Source organism: Dipodomys spectabilis, unplaced genomic scaffold (genome assembly GCF_019054845.1).
Source record: "Dipodomys spectabilis isolate Male_0828 unplaced genomic scaffold, ASM1905484v1 ptg000570l, whole genome shotgun sequence".
Lineage (NCBI taxonomy): Eukaryota > Metazoa > Chordata > Mammalia > Rodentia > Heteromyidae > Dipodomys > Dipodomys spectabilis.
The window spans coordinates 1,127,730-1,146,564 of record NW_024871247.1 but is presented as its reverse complement, the minus strand read 5'-3'; the positions used below and the strand labels follow the sequence as shown (position 1 = coordinate 1,146,564).

Sequence of the window (18,835 nt, the reverse complement as noted above, 5' to 3'; positions counted from 1 at the left end):
GTGGTGGCAATGCAGAAATCATCAAATATCTTGTCTTTAGATCTTTTTCAACCCCACAGGCAAATAGCCAGATTAGAACAAGCCCCACCTCTGGATTCTGAAGAGGCAGACTGCTATTCCATCCGTGACTAATGTTAAAGGACTGCTAATGACATTGCTTGGCCTGGTAATGCATTTGCTGATGGTTTTCCTATACTTTCCTTGCATTATACGTGCAGTGCAAAACTCTTATGAGCTTAGCCAGACATTTACATAAGATCAAGCTCCAAGTGAATGAATTTCCCCCGAGAGGAATCGCGGCCAGAGATGGGTAAGAGGGGGTATCAGTCTGACCAACGTAAGACAGGGCCTTCCGCTTCACTCTGAAGAAGTTCCCGATGACGGGTAAGACAGACAAGGTGATCCACCCAACCTAATACAGGGGGGTTCGCTTCTTTAAACAAAGACAGGGGAGATGTTGGGAGCCATTGGGAGCTGACAGTAAAGCTCAAAGGTCATCTTGACCCTGTGCTCGTTTAAAGGCATGTAAAAGGAACTGGCTCATTTTAAAGACACCATGTGCCAAGGATTGCTTTGCTATGTCTGCAGTTTGTTTTAAATGTTCCTTGTTTTCTGGACTATAGTAGAATGGCCTGAGTGTGGGAGCCCACGAGGATTCACCATGCTGCATGTGTGGAACTCCCAATACCCAGGCTGCTCCTATGTTCTGAAGAGGACAACCTTACAAGATACTGACTTTTATATGTGCCCAGGAATTAATTGAACTGCTTCAGACATTTCTAACGGTGGTGAGACTGATGTTTATTATTGTTCTAGGTAGGGATGTGAGATAACTAGGACGGGCTCTTCGATCATGAACAAGGGCCCTCCCTATCCTTGTCTGGCAAACCTCGACCCCCAGACTTGCCTTGAACCTCCTCAGTGGCCAATGCTATCCTTATCAATGTAATCCTGTTAAAATAACCTTTACAAAGGAGGGAAAAAGATAACTAACTGGGAGGTGGGTCTGCCATTAAAACAAAAAAGGCAGAATCTGTAGAGCACATGGGTAGCAAAGATGGTGCTGAGAAGGAATTGAGTGGGCAGAGCCCAATTTGCTTTATGTTCTGTGTGTAACCAGCCCATGGAAGCTTAGGTGCATGATAGGGTATGACCTTGACAGTGATTGGCTCCTCTTCCTCCCCTCCAATGCCAACTGCTCATTTTTGCTTTAAAAACTACTTGTACTGTGTTAATAAATGAGTTTTCCCGCTTGAGTTGACTCCTCGTTGCTAAGGGAGGCTGGGGAACAGGCTAGCGGCCACAGTTACCTTTCCTTGGACTCCGTCCATCTTTTGTGGGCCAGATGAAGACCCGAGAATTAATGCTAGATCTATTATGTTGGTTTTTCCTGCCTGTTCTGGAGGTGTTGGTCAGGGATCTTTAGCCTTATGAAAAGTTACTGAAGAAAATTTGAAGTAATGTATTTTGCTCAAGTTTGTATGGTTTTTACATATTCTGAAGTTTTACCTACCTAATGTTATCCTTCTTGTCACAATCTGCTCAAAGAAGTATTTCACTTTGGAAATTCCTTTTGGGAATTGAAGTCAGTGAAGCATAAGCACTCCTTTCAAATATCTTATAGAAACATGTTCAACCAATTGTTATCTTCTGCACTTCCTTTTGCATTTGCAACTTTTAAATTGTTACTAACAGGGTTACACTCCACTTGGTTTATTTGTTATGGACAAATGCCAATTTCTCCAGTATAATAATGAGCCTGTTTTACATCATTTAAAATGAGACTTCCTAAACACGTATTCTAAAACAATTGGTAAAATATATTTTAATACAATCCAATACCATTTTTTCTGTGCTAGTCCTCCTTCTTAAATTTAATGCCTGGGCACTGACCATGAGCTTCTTTTGCCAAATGCTAATGCTCTACCAGTTAAGTCACATCTCTACTGGCAACTATTTTTGGTAGTTTATTGGAGATCAGAGTCTCCCAGACTTTCCTCCCACAGCTGTCTTCAATCTATGATCCTAAGGTCTCAGACATTTGGGTAACTTAGATTAAGCAACCAGAGCCCAGTTACAATGCCGTCTTTTAAATAAAGATTATATTTTAATAAAATAATCTGAAATAGAAAATTTTGAAATTTTAAGGAGGTATGTTCAATCACTAGTATATATGAAAATAGTCCAAATCACAAAGCAAAAATAAAATATCCCACCTTGAAGTCTATAATACTCCTGACCTCAAGCATTATGAATATAGACACAGCCTACAATAAATTCTTTTAAGTTATTTTTCTGTTTTTATTTTCTTTTTTGCCAGTCTTGGGCCGGAATTGTGGGTCAAGGGGCTATCTCTCAGCTCTTCAGTTCTAGGCTAGTGCTCTACCACTTGAGACACAGAACCACTTCTGGCTTTTTCTGCTCATGTGGCGCTAAGGAATCAAACCCAAGGCCTCATGCATGCGAGGCCAGCACTCTAAAATTGAGCCACCTTCCCAGCCCTCTTTCTAAGTTTTTTGAAGAAACATCGTGGTGATGTAGAAAAACCCAATATTAATGTGTAAACATTGCTTTTAAATGATTCATATTGTCTTTCCTAACACAAACAACCTAACTGATGTGTACAGAGTAGATTTTCAGTTTTGGTAAATGTCAGTGTAAAGTTCATTTAATTTTATATTATGAGTTTCCATTCCATAATATTGTATTTTAAAATATACAGAATTGTGGATAATAGCTTTTCCTGTGTAATAAAACAACTGAAAATATAAAATGACAAAGCTATTTATTTGTTTTAATTTTTATGTATCTAGATTCTGGGGTGTCCTCACCTTAGTATTTTGTGCTAATATTGTTTAAGTAACATATAAGACTTTAGTGTTCTCCTTCCTTGGATGTGGGTGGCTAATTGGCATTGTGTCACTCCGATTACTAGTATTTTATGGTGTGTCTTTATTAAATCGTGTATATCCAGCAAGATCGCCATAGTTTTTCATATCGATGTTTAGGAAAGTGAGGGACTTCTCAAACTGGTGTTTATATCTTTTTTACTGATGTCCATTTGGACAAAGCAGGTTAAATGGCAAATTGCACAGCATTGTGCAAAGTTGTTCTGAGTATTTGTATACAGAAAAAAATTTGTATACTTGACAACCATAATTGAAATTATAACACAAGAAATATCTATTGGATGCATTTTTCCTGTACGAGTTTGGTGAACAGATATGGAATATTCACATACATTGTTCTATGGTTATTAATTTTGTTGATGAATGAGGTAGAGCACAAATTCTAAATTGAGTCCTTAGGATAGTTTTGCATTAATAAAAAGTACTTCATACATCCCTAAGTGTATTTCAGTAATAACTAATTGTACTAAAGTTGGGATGTGTTTTTTCTTTCAATTATTCATTTATTTTTGTGGGAACATTATTTTTAAAAATCCTATATGTATATTAACCTAGAAATTAATTGCTTTTATCCTATCTACCAACTAATAGATTGTGGATTCACCTTTAGTGAAGAGTCCAATGCTCTACTTGACACAGAAAAAATTCTTTTCCCAAGAAGGCTTTATGATTTTCCAGCTCGTTTAGAATATTTTCAACAGGAAAATCTGGGGCTAAATCACAGAGGTTCTTTCCTGACTACCTCATTTGCCAATCTCCCAGCCATGCTTCCAGAATCTTCTGATCATTGTCAACATCAAGAAAGAATGAAAGGATTTCTGGTGAGGTGTTTTTTTTATTTTCTCACGTTTTTACATTGCATTTTATGTCCCTAAGGGTGTCCAGGCTTGAAAAGGACAAAAACAATTTCAGCTTTAGGAACATGTTTCTAAATCAGATAAAGATGACTTGTAGATTAAGTAATTATAAAATCTTATATTCTAAGTTGAGTGTAGATCTGTTTCCATTTGTGTCTTGTTATTCTGATATGAGAAAAGGTGGTAACATTTGTTATGTGATTCAATGACACCAAGTAGGTGAGTTCTGGAAGGTGAAGATTCACTAGCAACTTGTCAGAGATCACATCCTCATGAGCAACACTGAACTATCTTAATGAAGTTTTACAAGAGTTGCTGAAATAATGTGATCCCATACAATTTTGGATGTTGTAGGGGACTGAGAAACGTGTGTATACTTAAATTACTGTCCTTACATAGTTTTTGGATTGTTCCATGGTCCTTAGCTTACCTGATACTTACCTTATGTTTGATAATATAATCTGTGGCCTTTCTAGAAATCTGTCTGTCTGATTATAAGGTATCTTTACAAGACTATTTTTCTATGGTTTTCTCTGTTCATTCTGTTTCCTCCTTATTAGATTTCTTTACGTCCTTCTTTCTAATTTGTCTCTTTTTCGCTCTGTCTCTTTCTCTCATTTCCTCTTCTCTCCAATTATCTCTTCCTTTTTTCTTCAAATGCTCTTTTTGGGAGCCAGTTTTTCTTATTGATCAATTTTCCTTTGCTGATATGTCTCTTAAAATTGACATTTCTCTTACCATTGTAGAGGAAAATTGTTGTTAACCATAATCCGACATAGTTATATATTAATCCGGAGCCAAAGAAAATCAGACAAACACATATATAAAGAAAAAGAGATTGCTGGGTCATAGGGGAGCTCTATGTGGAGTCTTTTGAGCACCAATCCTACTTTTGGGTATTTACCAAAATGTTCACAAACAAAACCACACTAAAGGTACCAGCACGACTATGTTTATTGCAGCATTATTTACCATAGCTAAGATAGGGAAACAACCCAGATGCCCCTCAGTAGATGAATGGATCAAGAAAATGTGGTATATATACAGAATGGAATTCTATGCCTCCATCAGAAAGAATGACATTGCCCCATTTGTTAGGAAATGGAAAGACTTGGAAAAAATTATATTAAGTGAAGTAAGCCAGGCCCAAAGAAACATAGGTCCCATGGTTTCCCTTATTTGCAATATATAGTATATGTCTGAGTCAAGCAGAAAAGGCCAGATAAGTTGATGTTAGGGAAATGAACCTTAAGATATGTATTCAAATGTTTTTTTTTCTTTCATGCAATTGTTTCTAACACATTTATTAGACTATTTCTTTGTTGCTTTGTATGTCCCTCCCCCACGATATAACCCCTACTTTCACTGTATTTGATGTTGGTATAATTTGTGTAGGGGAAGGGAAAAAGCAAATCGTTTAAATAGGGATACAAGTGGACCCATTGCAACAATGAGATGCACAAGTCATTATGTCGAAAATGAATTTTACAACTTTTTTGGGCTGGGAGGAGGTTTGGTTGGGTGGGGGGTGGAGGGAGGATGGGAAGGGAAAACAAATGAAGAGGCTACAATGCTTTATAAGAGTGTACTCATTATCTTGCCCATATAATTATAACCCCTCTGTACAGCATTTTCACAATAAAAAAGCAGATAAAAGCAAAAAAAAATATAAAAGAGAGATATAGTGAAACCAGGGTTCCCAAGGCTAAGTAGCACTTGGGCCTTGAGTCTCTACAATCAAACATTTTTCTTGAATTTACTTGAATTTTCTTGAATTTTCTTGAATTTTCTTGAATTTAGAGCAAGTAACCATGGATACATGAAAAAAAAATAGAGCATCTAGCTAGGTAGATACGAGTTACTCACACCCATAATCCTAGCTAATCAGAAGGAAAAGATATGAGGATTGCAGTTCAAAGCCAGCAGGGTCAGGAAAGTCATTGAGACACTCATCTCAAATTAATCACCAGAAAACCGAAGTGGTGCTGTGGCTCAATTGGAAAAACACTAGCCTTGAGTTGAAGACCTCAGGAACAGTACTGAGGACTAGAGTTCAAGCCCCATGACCAAGAAAATAAAGAAAGCATCTATCTTAATATTACCATCAGAGCTGAAACAGTTTGTGAGAGAAACTTTTTTCCCTTGTTTTGATAGAGGAGACTGCAACCAGACAATGTCTAGATGTGATATACACATCACCTTTGCCTTCAAGGTCAACAGCACTGAAAATTCAGCATTTCCAGCACTAAGGAAGGAGTGTGACACTCCAGTCTCTTAACCCTCTCAAGAATTGTCTGTTTTAATCCTTCTGTGGCCAGCTTTCAGCATTCTGAGATGTCAGGGTGGACTTGCCACCTCATAGCATTTCCACTTTTAGCTCAACTTCAGAGTTCTCTGCAGACAGTTAATAGCAACAAAAAGATTTTCCTGACTCTATTTTCTTTTTTTGGCCTAACCTCATTTGATGTGATATGGTTTGTTTTTCCTTGTCTCTCCAATTGAATATTTTTATGTACTGCCAGTATAAGATAGAATTTTGTTTTGAAAATAAATATTGCAGTGACTAGAGTTTTAACATTTGAAATATCAGTAATGGCAAAACCTGAAAGACATTTTGCTCAGTAATAGACATTGATCTCTGAGGAACTTTACTACTAGCTAACATGTGTGGCAATATATCCTAAGGAATCCACTGGGGGAAGTGTTTCTGTAATATGTGGCATATTTGAGCAATATTCAGTGAAAATATATAGAAAACTAAAAGTAAGATGCACATTATAATAATTTGTTTTGTTTGTCCACCTGTGTATGTTATTAATGCTATGTACAGTGCCTATTTCCAGATAAAACCTGTTTTAACATGTTTTAAAACACAATTTGTTTGTTATTTCAACACAAAAAATAGATATGCATGTAGTTATGTTTCTGTAAAATTCACAGAATCCAAAATTTGATTTTTCCATATTCCTTTTGAAGACAGGTGTGCTTACTATGTAGCTCAGAATGCTTTTGAACTTTGAACTTGTTATGTAGCCCAGGGTAGCTGCAAATCTTTTTGTTGTTGTTGTTGGTCGTGGAGCTTGAACTCTGGGCTAGAGCACTGTCCCTCAGCTCTTCAGCTCAAGCCTCGCTAGCGATCTACCAATTGAGGTACAGCCATTTCCGGTTTTTCGTGGTTTATTGGAGATAAGAGTTTCTCAGACTTTCTTGCCTTTGCTGGCTTTGAACCGTGATCCTCAGATCACAGCCTGCTGAGTAGCTAGGATTACAGGCATGAGCCATAGGTGCCTGGCTGCAAATCCTTTTTGAGTTTAAGGAGTATAAGTCTTTTCTATCGTGTGTTGTGATATTAACCATTCTTAAATGTACAATTCACTGAAATTACATATGGCCAACTTGTTGGGCAGTCATCCCTTCCATTCATTCACATCATTATTCATCTTTCATATATGAACCTGTTTGGTCATTAAGTATGCAGTTCCTCTTCCTCTCACCCCTAGCCTCTGGAACCATAATACCTTTTGCCTCTATGAGTTCTTGTTTCTTGGAAGCTCAGTAAGGCAAGTCATATCATGGCTGTGCCTTTATGACTAGTGCATTTTATTTAGCTTATTGTATTAAAAGTTCATGCCTGATGTAAAAAGTAGTAAAATTTTCCTCCTTTGCAATGCATTTATCTGTGATTTTACATTATTTTATCTCTTAGTGGTAATTGTCATGAAGTGATTCTCCAAATATTTCTTTTACTCCCTGCTTTCTCTTTTGTTGAAATAGAAGTACTGAAGCAAATTCTTATGTAAAACTATATTTATTTCTTTTTAGGACTCTCAATACAATCTTTGATTGTTTTACATTCCTGACAGAAATAAACTAGGATTCACAATGTTTTCACGTGCTTCCCAGCATGTGTTAGTCTTCTTGTTGTTATTTAGTTTTTAAAACTGTGTCCATACTTCGTGTATAAAGTAGTTATTTCATTGTAAGTTTGATTTAGATTTTTCTCATTTATATTGATATTGAACATCCATATACTTTAATCAATTATCTTTATATATTCTTTATAGATAAGTTTCTTCAATCCTTTTTATCATTTTAATATCAAATGTTGTGTGTGTGGATTAGTTGTAGGGTTTTGTTATATATTTTCTAATTCATTGCAGTTAGTAATCAACTCAAAAATATATGGAAATGTTTTCTCTCATACCATGATTTTTCTCCATGTTGATCATTCATTTTGACGCACAAAGTTTTAATTGTTGCGCTTAATATTGTTTGATTTTGTATCAGGCAATTTTCAGTCTAATGTCATTAAGCTTTCTTCCTCTCCTCTCTTTTTTCCTTCTTTTCCCTTTTCCTCTTTTTCCCTCCTTTTATGTTCACTTTACTTCATTCTTTTCCTTGCCCATTTCCTCTCCTTGTCTGACCCCTACTAATTTTTTTCTCTTTTTGTCTCAGATGAGGAATTACTGTGTTGCCACAGTTGGTGTTTAACTTAGAAACTATTGTGATACACCTTACAGATCCTCCACCATGCCTTTCTTGTGCTAGTACTTGACCTTGAACTCACAAGCCTCACATTCAGTAAATTTCATCATTCACTGTTGGCATTTTCCTTTTAGTCATGCCTCAAACATGTTTATTATTATGATTAGTCTGGAGGCTTCCAGACCTCAGCCTCTTTCGCAGCTAGGGAAGGATAACTTGTTGTGTTTGAAGCACTTGTTCTGATTTTTTTGTTTTTACCTGAACATATTTTTACTGGTTTATGTAGTATTAATATTAAACCTAAACTCAAATATTTCATGTTTCAAATTAAATATTGTATTTTCTTTCTAATAAATTTAACTGTTGTTCTAACTGCTGTAGATTTTCTTCAAAGGAATTAGTTTAGGCTAGTACATTGCATGGAAGAATTTTATTCAAGTGACTTTAATTGTTATAACAGAGGTGATATACAGAGAGATTCCAATTATGTGAGTCAGTTAATGAGTATATTTCCTTTCATACACTGTCTTCCATTCCCTCATTCTCTCCCAGTTCCTCCCTTGCATCTATACTCATGAGTTATATAGTTTACTTCATCAATGTCTAATGACCTCCACTACTACACTTTTCCACCCTATTTGCCTTGAGTTCTACAGCTTTCCCTGTGATGAGCAGACTACCAAAGAAAGAATACAATTCTGAATTTAGGACAGAATCGTTATAGTAAAAGAGACCTATCTCAGCCATTCAGAGATTAGAAATGTGGAGAAATATATTCAGTTATGTAGGTCAAACATGGAAGAGAATGTGGCAAGCCCAAAGCCAAATGCCAAAGGGAGAGAAATTTAACAAAATACCCTGAAGTTGAAACAAGTCTTAAAAGGGAGAGCTGGGCTTAATGGGAATAGGGCAGAAGAATGGAGATGGAAATGGTTGACTAATACAGTCATAACCCTCAATGTACATATGTGAGAATATAAATAGAAAACCTGAAGGGAAAGATGGGATTGGGGTAAGTGAAGGAAGAAAAATGGAAAGTTTGACAATAATCCAGATGCATTGTACATTGAAATGCACATACACACTCTCTTCAACACTGACATGATGAAACGAAATCCCTTTGCACAACTAGCTAAAAATTAAGTTTTTGAAGTTTTAATATTGAGACCAGAAGCATAAGCATTTAGAGATAAATTAGAGGATTGCATCGACATATTCTTGACGCTTGTGCTCCTTTCAATATACAAAAATTAATAAGTGTCAAATCTGCTGCAAATGTAAATTTTATTTTGTAAATTCTTTTTGCAAATTACTTAGAATATACAGAACCAAATAACACTATTCCTTCCTTTCCAATAAAAAGTCTTATTGACCTTTAGGTTGCTCAGTTGTTTCTAAATATCTTAAAGTAATGCGTTGGAACTAATTTCATTCTACATTTAAGTTTAAATTTTAAATCACTAAATTCTTTTAAAATCCTCTCACTTTGATACAGGTCTGGATAGATAACTGATGTGGGTAGAATCAAAATTACATATATGCTTACCTAATTTTCTCACTTCTGGACCATAGAATACAGATGGTCCTTGTTAGGAAAATGGAGGCGAGTGGAAAAGGAATAGGGTGGACTTGATCATCAACAAACAAGGACTGTTTATTGATGAACAGTGAGGGGCACAGCCTTTCCAGTGGGTTTGGAGGTTGTGCGAGGGAGTTGGGACAGGATCAGGGTTTTTATAAAAGGTCTGAGCAAGGAGGTAGAGGTTAATGAAAAGCTCCTAGGTCAAGAAAGGTGGGGGGCCTTTCAGTTGGGACCACAATGGGATGTGTACAGCTGGGCTTAGGTGGATTGCCCTTCCTGTAATTCAAAGGAGTTCACAAATACCCGGGATTTAGGGTCAGGGTCAATCCATCATATTCCATCTTGATAAAATATTAGGGCCAAGAGGTGAGAGGCAAGTTCTTCATATAGGGTCTTTGAGACATAAAAAGAATTGTGATGAGTGGGAGTATCATGGAGTTATGAGAACAAAGCAGATTCCCATCATTTGTAACCCTGAAGGAGTATAAAAGGTGGAGGGGCATCATGGTCTTTTCTGGCTATTTCCTGCTGGCATGAGGGTTTAAAGGAGTCACTGGGGCTGGGATCTTTCAGGTCTGTGTTGGATCCAGGGCAGTGTCAGCAAAGCCTCTGGTTGCCTGCAGTAATAGGATGGCCTTGACTTGGTCCCAGATCCTGAGTGAGGGCTGTTATCCTGTTAGAGAGAAACTTGAAAATGATGAGATCAGTCAAAAGGCTGACAAGGTGGCAGGACTAGTTCATATGAGTGACACAGGAAAACACACCCTGGGCACAAGCCATAAATGTTCCATTTGTATCATGAGCCCATAGCCAGTCAGAAGTTAGGCCTGGATTGGAGAAGTTAAGGGCCTGGTGTGAGACCTTGATCATTTCCTATCAATAGCAGGTAACAAAGGCAAGAATGTAAATTCCTGTCCAGTTAGAAGTTAGACAGATACAGACAGTAGATGGACAAGCTTCTCAACTTGTGTCTATTGACCAATTGGCTCTGGTTAATTTTGAAAAGGTAGGCACGAAGTGGCTGATGTGACATCATATCCTCTTATTCTTTTCCACCTTGTCCTGGACGTGTAGGTGCTTGTGGCTTAGATATAGGCTTTGAACTCAAGGCCTGAGGGCATTCCCTGAGCACTTCAGCTCAAAGCTAGCACCCTACCACTTTGAGTCACAGGGCCACTTTTAGCCTTTGGCTCGTTAATTTTTGAGCCTGCTTCCAGCCTGGCTCTTTGCTGATTATAGAGTCTCAGAGGGATTTTTCTGCCCAGGCTGGCTTTGAACTGCAATATTTGCCACAAAAATCTTTTATTATTTCCAATTAAAGCAACCAGAGATTAATGGGAACAAGTAGAGCTTACATGCATCCTGTCAAGAATTGATCAACAAATACTTGCCAGAACTCTACAATGACAAAACTCAATTGATGAGATGAGAGTTTGAGCATAGCTTGGATGCCTGGAAAACCTGATAACCAATTTTACAAGAGGCTGTCCTGGCCTACACATGTTTTAACACCATAACAATGCAGCTGGCTTTCTCAGGTCAGGCTTGGAAATGTTTTCAGAGAGTTTTCCAGGAGTCTTAGTTTTTGTAAATCTAAAGCAGTCTTTTACCAAGAATCAGCTGTGTGATGGAGTCAGGCAGAAGTCCAATCTACCATGGTGGAGGTAGGATAGTCCAAGCAAGATCTTGGCCAGAATCTGTCCCTCGGATGAATTGTCAAATCTCCTGCTTTGTTGCTTACAAATTTATACAAAAATTGGTTAAGACACTTGACTTTAGATGGACATAGAGAATGACATGATAGTTTTAATGTAAATCACAGCCAACAATTACATACAAACTTTTACTTATAAACTGTCTTTTAAGGCATATTCATACCATCTTCTACATACTCAAATTTTCTGACAGAAACAAATATGTGGAACAAACATTTTTAGAAAATTTTTACCTCCTTACCGGTGTTTATCCTCACAGCTGGCTAGGAGCTGAGCTGGGTCTCACTACTTTTACTACTACCCTTGAAAAAGATGTTTTCTTATAACAAACAGCACATTTGTTGAGAAATATCACTACAAAGAATTATAAGAAGATAATTTTTACACAGTTTTTATGTATTATAATGAGATTATGTTGAACGTGCTTTCTGTCTCTCTCTCTGTCTGTCTCTGTCTCTGTCTCTGTCTCTGTCTCTCTCTCTCTCTCACACACACACACACACACTTAAACGTTTTAAGGCACGTAGGTTTTTAAAGAAATGAAAATCGGCCATAAGATTTTTTGGAATTCCAATGGCAAAGTGATATTGTTTTGACCAATATGATAAAAACCATGTGTTCAAGGCAATAACAAACAAAATGCAAGGCAAATTTTGACAAACAGAATTTCCACCTTTAAACAAACATTGACAACAAGATAAGGAACCATTTAAATCAATTTTGGTTATGAGGTGGTTTAGAATTTTAAATTGAACATTTTAACAACTAGAAGAGTGAAGAGTAGAGAGGAGATAGGTTGGTGGAACGTGGGGGTTGAAGAAAAACCCATCATGTGGTCTTTGTCTCTTGCTAGGATCAGCTTCCAAGGCATGTAGAGAGAATTGGGGGAGGAGGTGGTTGAACAGGTTTGTAAGGGGGAAAAGATAGCACTTTTAACCATGAAGACATTTAAAGGGAGGATGTGGCATAATGAAGTTACTGAAAAGCTAGTGTTTGAATAATTGGATAAAGTTATTGGAAGAGGTGAGAGGGAGGGATTTTTCTTCGGTAGCCATTTAGAGGAGAAATTAAGAATCTAGATTTTGAAGTGAGTGGACTCAGGAAAGAGGAAAGGACTGTATTATTGTCTAAGTCCCTAAGAGAAGAAGGATTGGCTTGTTTCTACTATGGGATTTCAGGGTGGTAAAGGGAGAGAGCAGCAAAAGACAGAGGATGTCCTCAGTGTGTTTGTCAGCCAGCCTCTGTCAGTAACAGATTAACGAAATGTCCAGACCAGAGGACCATTTAATTATGGTCTGGAAGGAAAGAAGGTGTATTAGCCATAGAAGAGGGTTGAGAAATATATAAGTATGGAGGGGTTTGTTTAGAGGGATTTTTAACAGGACTCATAGCTTGTTGTTTTACCTTTGGAGGCCTATGCCCACCCCCACCTTGTGTCAGCTACACAAGCATGCAGACAGGCAGGCACAGAGACCTGGGTCAGCAAAAGGAGTTTGCTTGAAACAGACACAGTTTTAGCCTAGAGAATATGGACCAACTGCAAATACCAAGAGTGTAGTTAGAAGAGCAAGGAAGGAGAAAAGGTTCTTTTGTGATGGAGGTCATCAAAGAAAAGAGAGATAGAGGGAAATGGAGAGGGGGAGAGAGACAGATTGAGTTGCTACAAGATAAGGAGTTACTTTTTTAGAGGAAACGTTGGGTGGCTCCTGGCAGAGAAGGGCTTGGTGAGCAAGGCAGGAGAGTGGAGAGGGAGCCCTCTGGAGTGGAGGTCAGAGAAGGACTTGGTGGACCGAACAGAACAAGCAAAGGGAGGATTTTCTGGAGCAGAGCTTGAGGAGGGCTTAGGTTTAGGGGACCTCAGACTCCTCCCAGTTTCATTGGAGTATTGTTTAAATCAGCAAGAGTAAAACCTAAGGTTCTGAATTTAGGTCAGCAGTGCCATGGTAATGAGACCAGATTTTGGAATAAAAACAAGTCAGTTTTGTTTTTTTATGAATGTAAATCAGTCAGCCCAGAGTCTTAAGTGTAGACAGCAGGCATGCCAATGGGGTGTCTCTGGGAGACAATTTGGAAATTTTGGTAGGACTATGGAGCCTGTCCTGATGCTACAGGCAACGCTGGCGCTTTGGGAAGCCAGACGGATGGATCCCAATAATTAAGAGAGGGCATCCCCAAAGGTCCTTATTAAAGGGTATAGGGTATAAGGAAAGAAGAGACTTCTGGAGTCTCTGGACCCCACAGACAAGAAAGAAGGGAGGAAGTCCTGCCCTCCTGGTGTCCATGTCAGTTACTTTGTCCTGAAGGCTTTTAGGTATTGGGTGAAGCCAGTCAAACAGCGAAGAGCCTCCTGCCTGGAGATCAGAGTCCAGGGACAGGGTAAAGGATAGAGAATAGGGGGAGAGATAAGGCCTTTTCTGAGCTTACGCAGAGGGGCAATAATACTTCAAGCCACAGCAGCGTGGCCATCCACTGTTTGCACTGCTTACAAAAGCAAAGGCTGGGAGGTTTTTCAGGTGTCTGTTTAGCCCAAAGTAAGCTCAGAGGGCTCTGTGCTTCTGATGAAGAAAAGCCTTGGAAGGAGGAGGAAGGTAGCAGAAAGGCTCCGTGAGAGGTGGCAAGGAGGTGGGTGGCCCCTTGGCAGAGGACACCTAGTTACTCCTAGTGCTTTTTATCTCCTGGGTGTCAGCACCATATGTTAGGAAAATGGAGGAGAACGGAAAAAGAATAGGCCTGACTTGATCACCAACAGAAAGGACTCTTTATTGAGGAACAGCCAGGGGCACAGCCCTTCCAGCAGGATTGAGGTTGTGTGAGGTAGCTGGCACAGGATCAGTGTTTTATAGGAGATCTGATCAAGGAGGTAGAGGTTAATGAAAAGCCCTTAGGTCAAGAAAGATGGAGGACTTTCAGTTGGGTCTGAGATGGGGTGTTTACAACTGGGCCTAGGTGGATTGCCCTCCCTGCACATCAAAGGTGTTCACACATACCTGAAATTATGCCTGGAGTCCGTATGGACTTGGGATAATAGGGTGGGGCTCAACCATTCAGGCCAATTGGAAAAAGTTAGCCTTCCGAGCTTTTCTGCATATAAACACTCCATCAACATTTTCTTATTAGAGGATTATTCAAGATTAGCTATATGTTGATTGATAATAACTGAGCTTGACAGAAAGGTGAGGGAAAACTGTCTAGTCTTCAATGAGGTTCTGACTTGTATTTCACAAAGTGTTATGAAAGCCCTCAATGAGAAATCTAGTAGCTGCATTTCTTAAAAGTGCTTGCCTAGGGGCTGGGAAGGTGGCTCAGTGGTAGAGCGCTTGTCTTGCATGCATGGGGCCCTGGGTTCGATGCCTCAACACCACATAAGCAGGAAACAAAAGCCGGAAGTGGCTCTGTGGCTCAAGTGGTAGAGTGCTAACCTTGAGCTGAAGAACTGAGGGACAGCTCCCAGGCTCAAAGTTCAGGCCCACGACGGACCCCCCCAAAAAATTTAAAAATAAAATGCTTGCCTGGTTACACTTTCTGATAATGTGTCAATTCAAGTACTTCTTGGAGTTCCAAACCATTCATTCAATTTTGCTGTATTAGAAACTTGTTACGTTTTGCGGACAGCTCTTGGTGATGAAATTTGTGCTTTTTAAAATTGCTCTCCCAATTCCATCCACAAAATGCAGACAAAAATTATCTGAAAAAATTCATATCTGTTGATATTGCATATACATTTACTTTCCGTTATAAACCTAGAATGCGGTAAAATTTCTCATAGCAATTATACTGCACTAGATTGTGGGCAGTTTCTAATGTAAATAATATATTTATTTTTGTAGAGAATTTGAGTATCCAAAATTTTAATATGCCTGTCATCCTAAACACAATACCTTACTGATATTGAGTGACAAATATAACTTCTCATAAGTACAGAAATTTTCCTTGTATCTTTTTAATATATACTTTTATTGTAAAGATACTGTACAGAGGGGTTACAGTTACACAAGTAAGGAAATGAGTACATTTTTTATTGAGCATTGTTAACCCCTCCTGTTTTTCCTCTACCATCCCTTCCCTTTACACCTCCTCAACTCCTCCTTCCACCCCCCTCTGACAGAGTGTCTTGTACATCCTATTGTTACAATGGATCAACCTGTATCCTTTCCTTGTATCATAAATGAAGAAATGCTGGCTTGTTTCATGCTGATTCTACTTGTGTTGACACACCTAAGGTCACTCTCCAAGTCCAAAAGCACATAAATGAAGTGCAAATCATCTTTTGTCAGTGGTATAATTGTGTTCTACACATTTATTGACAGGATACAAACCTTAATACATATATACATTTGAAGGCATTTGATGTGTGAAAACCCATCAATATAAAATATAAAGTAATTTTGATAAAAAATAAAGGTGACTCAGAAGAAATTATAAATGCACAAACAGTCTTTACATAAACAAATTCTTAGAGATATTTCATGACTTTGAAAAGGATAAAGTGGCTGAAATTAATATAAATTTAGAAGTATGACAATTCACAAAAATATAAAAAGATATTCATGTATATCATTACATAAGCCAAAGCAGAAAGCAAATGTTGTTTAGATGACTTTTTAAAATATACTTTCTCAGGAACTGGGAAGGGGGTTCAGTGGTAGAGTGCTTGCCTAGAATGAATGAGGCCCTGGGTTTGATTCCTCAGTACCACATCAGTAGAAAAAGACAAAGGTGGTCCTGTGGCTCAAGTGGTAGCACTAGCCTTGAGCTGAAGAGCTAAGGGAAAGCACCCAGGCCCAACAGTTCAAGCCCCACGACCAACAAAAACAAAATCAAAAAACAAAAAAACACTATCTCTCACTTTTGTGTCCTCAACTCTGTAATACGGCTGCTTCAGCCTAGGGCTAAGATTTTAGCTGTGGACACTTAACACTCCTGATTCAGACTCTACTTGAGAAAAATTTTAATGAATATTTTGTTCTTAATTTTGCTCTTTGTAAATTCATATGCACCTATAAAACATGGTGTGGCCATCCCAGTAACATTCTCAAAGTACCTCCTAATGACGACTTACAAAAACTTGTATTATATTACAACAAGGAAAACAATGCTACAATAAACAAAACCAATCATTAAATATTAATGATTAATAAATGAAAAATGAAACAATTACCAGTGTTTCCAGTATTTGAAGTATACTACATATTAGGTTTTACTATTTTTTCATAGTTTCAGAGTTTTATAGGCTATGAGTAGTCTTTAAAGTTTCCCATTAAGATTATTATTTATGGCTCATATCATCTGTATATGGCTTATATCATCATTTGTTCCTCGCTAACCTATAAAGTAAGGAAGCCCTAAAGTTTTAACAGAAACTGTGGAATTAACAAAGTCTTAACTCTTCACTCTGCTTCTTTACACAAAGACTTTGCAAATTCTCATTAGTAAAATTTCTATAAACTCTGAAATGTACACACTTAGTAGTATATGCTGCTACAATAAATCTTAAATACTTTATGGAAAAGTTTTATGACCTGTCATACAGTCTTAATTTTGGCATATATATAAGCAAATTCCCAAAACATTAAAACTTTTAACAAACCTTAACACTTGCTTCAATGTTCATTATGAGAGGTGCCTTGTATAGAATAATTGAATTCCTCCTCTTACACATCCCTTGAACAACAAATATCTGGAATTATGTTGTTTGTGACATGTCAATCTTGATTTATTCATAAATGTGTGCTTATATAAGAAATACATGGTTCTAAAATTTCACAACAATTCTTTAGAACTTACTTTCTGTTGAATTGTTTAGTTTAAGAAAATCAATTACACTTTATATATAAAAAATGTTCTGTGCTCAATTCGCCAACACATACACTAAAATTGAAATGATACAGAGAAGATTACCATGGCCCCTGTGCAAGGAAGACAAGCAAACTCATGAGGTGTTCCATATTTTTACAACAGACGCTGGAGTGGATGTGGCCAGAAGGGAACCCTACTGCATTCGAACCCTACTGCATTCTTGGATGGGAGTGTAAACTTGTTCAGCCACTTTGGACAGCAGTATGAAGGTTCCTCACAAGATTCCACATAGCGCTCCCCTATGACCCAACAATACTTCTTCTGGGCATTTACCCAAATGATCACAAACAAGACCATACTAAAACTACCAGCACTACTATATTTATTGCAGCATTATTTACCATAGCTAAAATATGGAACCAACATTGATACCTCTCAGTACATGAATGGATCAAGAAAATGTTATAGATAGATAAATAGATAGATAGATTGATTGATTTCCATTGTGTGTGTGTGTGTGTGTGTGTGAGTGTGTGTGTGAATAGGAATTCTATACCTCCATCTGAAAGAATGTCATTGCCCAATTTGTTAGGAAATGGAAAGGCTTGGAAAAATTATATTAGTGAAGTAAGCCAAGTCCAAAGAAACATAGGTCCCATGGTTTCCCTTATTTGCAATAAATAATATATGTCTGGGATAAGCAGAAAAGGTCAAAAGCTATGTGCATATGACCAGATAAGATGATGTTAAATGAAATGACCCCCAAAGTAAGTACACAAGTGGGGTTTTTTCTTGCATGCTGTTATTTCAAACGTATTTATAATGTACGATGTGTTTTATTGTTTCTTTATATGTTCCTCGCCCACAGTATAACCTCTGTTTTCACTGTATTTGATTTTGGTGCACCTGAATCTTGTATATACACTTAGCTAATTGGGGAGGGGAAAGAAGAAACAAAATGGTTAACTAGGAATACTGGTCGACCCATTGTGACAATGTGATGCACAAGACACTATGTTGAAAGTTGAACTTTACAATTTAGGTGGGGTTGGGGGGGATGAAGGGGAGTGTACTTGTAGAGGTGCGAGGGAAGGGATGGTGGGGGAAAAAAACACAAAGGAGGTAGTAACAATGCCGGAGAGGAAATGGACTCATTAACTTGCTCATGTAACTGAAACCCCTCTGCACGGTATTTTAACAATAAAATACATATAAAAATGTTCTGAGATGGAAGAGTTTATTTCCCCTATTATACCCATATAATATCATTAACTAAGAAATTAATGCAAAACACTGACGTGAATAAGTGTGTGAGTGTGTGTGTATATGTGTGTGCCTGAATGTTGGCGTGCTCAGAGTTTGAACTTAGGGCTTTAAGGTCTTGCTAGGCCTTTCCCCTCTAGTTTGGTGAGCTAGTATATTAGCTACATCTCAGTTCATGCTCTTTTCTAGTTCATTAAAATTTTTGAAAAATAATCTCATGATTTTTTG

At 37.8% G+C, this 18,835-nt stretch overlaps 1 non-coding gene across 1 annotated transcript; it reads left to right on the top strand.

The window, feature by feature from the left end:
- Positions 1 to 17,392: 17,392 nt before the first annotated feature.
- On the top strand, positions 17,393 to 17,499 carry LOC122100219. Its single transcript, XR_006146136.1, has one exon. It is a non-coding gene; the product is annotated as a U6 spliceosomal RNA (small nuclear RNA).
- Positions 17,500 to 18,835: the final 1,336 nt, after the last annotated feature.